The sequence below is a fragment of the Arvicola amphibius genome, chromosome 5 (genome assembly GCF_903992535.2).
Source record: "Arvicola amphibius chromosome 5, mArvAmp1.2, whole genome shotgun sequence".
In the NCBI taxonomy this organism is placed as follows: domain Eukaryota; kingdom Metazoa; phylum Chordata; class Mammalia; order Rodentia; family Cricetidae; genus Arvicola; species Arvicola amphibius.
Window position 1 is genome coordinate 89387502 of NC_052051.1, and position 4044 is coordinate 89391545.

At 36.1% G+C, this 4044-nt stretch overlaps 1 non-coding gene across 1 annotated transcript; it reads right to left on the reverse strand.

Annotated features, from left to right (window-relative positions):
* Positions 1 to 745: 745 nt before the first annotated feature.
* On the reverse strand, positions 746 to 892 carry LOC119815954. The gene has a single exon (XR_005285625.1). It is a non-coding gene; the product is annotated as a small nucleolar RNA SNORA44 (small nucleolar RNA).
* Positions 893 to 4044: the final 3152 nt, after the last annotated feature.

Below are 4044 nucleotides of genomic sequence, written 5' to 3' on the forward strand. Positions count from 1 at the left end.
CAATTGATAAAATATCTTTGATAGGTAAGTATCCATTCCTTCATGATTAATAACTTTGAGAAGATCAGGAGTAGAAGGAATACCCCTCACCACAATGAGGATTACAGATAACAAACCTATAAACGTTCTGCTAAGTGAGAATTACAAGAAAGCAGCTCCTCCATATTCACAAGTGAGAAGTGCATGTCCACTCTCTCTGGACTTATTTGACACATTGTCCAAAGCCTTTGGGCAATAAGACAAGAGAAGGAACAGCAGAGATGCCAGTAGGAAAGATGATGTCCAGGTTTACTTATCTGAACATGATTGCTATGTAAAACATACCAAAGACACCATTGCAAAGTCTCAGAGCTGATAAGCGCCATCCAGGCACACGCCAGATGCAAGATCAGCATACACTGAACAGCCCATTCCTAATATTTCAACAATAAACTTGCTGAAGAGAAACTAGGATAAAAATCCTACTTGTAATAGGTTCAAAAAGTAGAGATAAGAATAAGGCTCTATGAATAAACCCAATTAAGGAATTAAAATATTTCTATGTAGAAATCATCAAAACACAAAAGAGAAAAATTAGTTAATACAGTACAAGATGAGAAAACTTCCCATACTCATGGGAAGGGGGAATTTATATTGTGAAAATGTAGATTATTGACAATAATCTACAGGTTCAATGCATTCCCATTAAAATTACAGTGACATTCTGCATAGGACTAAAAAAAAATCTACCCTAAATTTTTTTTTCATGTATAGGAAAGTCGAGTGGCAGCTGCAGGAACTGTGCTGGCCTGGGCTGTCAAAGTCTCTCCAGTTAATCTGGCATGCAGTTGGAGACCCCATGGCTATCTACCTTAAAATTTATATAAAACACAAAACCCTCAGAATAATCAAAGAGCAATGCAGAAGATGTCAAAACTCCTGACCGCAACCCGCAACTGCATAATTACATTACAGAGCCTTGGTAAAGCTGGCATATGAATCTCTCTCTCTCTCTCTCTCTCTCTCTCTCCCTCACTCTCTCTCACTCTCTTTCTCTCCCTCTCTCACCCACCCCCACACATATCCACACATACACACACATATCCACACATACCCCCATGCACATACAAATATCCACATGTATATACATATATATACCATACACACACACAGTCCAAACAAACAAACAAAAACCAAAACCCAAATTTCCCCCTCTGCAAAAAAAAAAAAAAAAAAACCATAAAGCCCAGAAGACCAAGGGACTAGAGTAAATGACCCAGAAATAAACTTACAACACTATAGCTACTCAGTCTTTGAAAAAATACCAAAAACATATATTTGAGAAAATACAGCCTCTCCAACAAATGAAGCTAGCCAAACTACATGTACACATGTAAACTAATAAAACCAGATTCCTCTTTCCATCCTTCACAAATAGTTCAAAGTGGACCAAATACCTTAAAGTCTGAAGCTGCTACTGGAAATCTCAGGCAAACACTTTACAGGGTAGGCAGAGAGGGAACTCTAGTAGCATAGGATGTATCCCAAGTATTTAGAAATGGTATTGCCTGAATTTGAATAGCTTCTGCGGAGCAAACGAAACCATCATTTGGATGAAGCCAGTCTATAGAGTGGAAGAGAAAATCTTTATCAATGATATAGGATCAATTCCCAGAAACCATAAAGAAATTAAAAAATAAACACCATCAACATCAAATTAGTCAGTTCAATAAATGGCCTTTAAATTAAACAAGATGTTTTCAAAATAAGAAATATAAATGGCTCGTAAATATTTGAAAAGCTGTCACCATTTTCAACCATTAGCAAAATGCAATACCAACAGCACTGAGTTTCTATGTAAGGTCCATTATGTCCACGCCATCAAGGGCAGACATGAGGGTGTGCACAAACAGGGACCTTATGTGCTGCTAGTGTTAGTGTCAACTTTAGAGCCACCGTGGATTTCAGTATGGTGACTTCTTGTTCTTCATGTTACTAGCAACAAAATTACCACACGATACGGTTTACCATTCCTAGGTATATACCTGGAGGATTCCATATGAGCAGATCACAAAGATACTTGTACACCTGTGCTCACTTTTCAGTGCTATTCACCAAGGCTAATGTTTGGAACTGGCTTGGAGATTCATCAACAGAAACATGAATAATGGAAGTGTAGTATGTGCACACAGTGGTGTTTTGGTTAGCTGTAAAGAATGGAATATGCAGGAAAATCAATGGAACTAGAGAACATTATATTGAGTGAAATAAAACAGACTTGGGCAGAGAAACATCACATTTCTGTCTATGTGGAATACCCATGTCATTTCCATCTCTAAATTCTATCTGTATCAATCATCTATCTATTATCTATCTATCATCTATCTATCATCTATCTATCATCTATCTATCATCTATCTATCTATCTATCATCTATCTATCTATCATCTATCTATCTATCATCTATTTATCTATCATCTATCTATCTGTTATCTATCTATCATCTATCTATCTATTTACAAAAAGAAAAGCTTTCACTTTAACATAGTAAAATTACATATAACAAACAGTTATCATGCAAAAATTACAGTTACAATATTTATATCTACTTTATCTTTTATCATAACAAAGGAAAACAACTATAACTATCTATCTATTCTTCAGCTCCATCAAAGACTCCAGAAGAACACAATATTACCTAAGTAAATAAGAAATATGCAATTTCCATATAACTCTAGAAATGATAGAGACATCTCGCTGCCTGGACAGTCACCCAAAGTTCTTTTGTATTGTTGGGGCATCTATCTTCGGCCTATAGGCCCACAGTATCCAGCGAGTTTCCCATGAAGCAGGAAATTTCAAAGACAGTTCAGTCACTATCTGCTGTGTCCTGCAGAATGTCTCGCAGACTCTTTCATGAATCAGGAACCCAAAGAGATCATCTCACCTCTAGGCAAGTTCAGCAGTCCTCTCTCTGAGGGTTCTGTGTCCAGTTTATGCAATAGTCCAGGCAAGAGCAGTTTCTTGCCCAAATGGCTATCAAACTCAATAAGGAGCCTCTTCGATGCCCATCTTCCTCTTGAAGTAGATTGGTGCTGCCAGGAGCAGATGTGTCTCATTGTTATGAAAAACCCTAAGTTATTAAGACATTTAAAATGCAATATTCTGTAGTCTTTGGAATATATGAAGTATGCCTATCTAACTGAAATATATCTCTATATATCTAGAAAATCTAACTAGCATGAATACAAGCTTAACTATTATCAATGATTATTCATTAGCAACCTATATTTCCTAATTATACATTACATTTTTAAATGAACTACACAATCACAATACCTTAATCGTTATTAGAAATACATATACATATAACAAAATAGACCTTAAATTTCTATCAATAAGGCAAAATTTATAACAATGTAAATTATTCATATCTATATCATCTCCCCCTTTAAATGTAAAAGAACATTTATAAACAATATTTGGGAATATGGACGTAGTTATTTCTCTCCAAACTGCTTCCTGCTGAATGGGGGCACTGTTAATCCGATCTTCTATGGTGTAAACTGTGTGCCAGGTTCATCTCAGTCATCAGTTGGGTGAAGTAATTTTCTGAAGGTGTTCACAGCAACCTTTCGGGAGGGCGTGGTCTATCATACCATATTGGGTTAGATGCAATCCATAGGGTCTCATTTTCTGTAAAAACAAAAGAAGAATCTCTTTTCCAAAGTATCATATCCTTAGATCCAATTTCTGAAGTCAAGGTATTTTCAAAATGTCTATGGTGGATTAGTTCAGCAGCATTTATAACAAATATCTTTTAGCAGCTGTTGCTTCTTCCTCAGCATTCAAACAATTCAAAGAGAGCATAATAGTATACAGTATCAAGATTCTCTGTATATTTTCCATCTTATACGACTTTATTTTAACCTCTATTTCTTTTATTTTTACTTTTACTTTTTGAAACAGGTTCTCTGTATATCTTTGACCTGGAATAACTCTGTAGACCAGGCTGTCCTTGAACTCTCAGAGATCCACTTGCCTCTGCTTCCCAAGTGTTGGGAT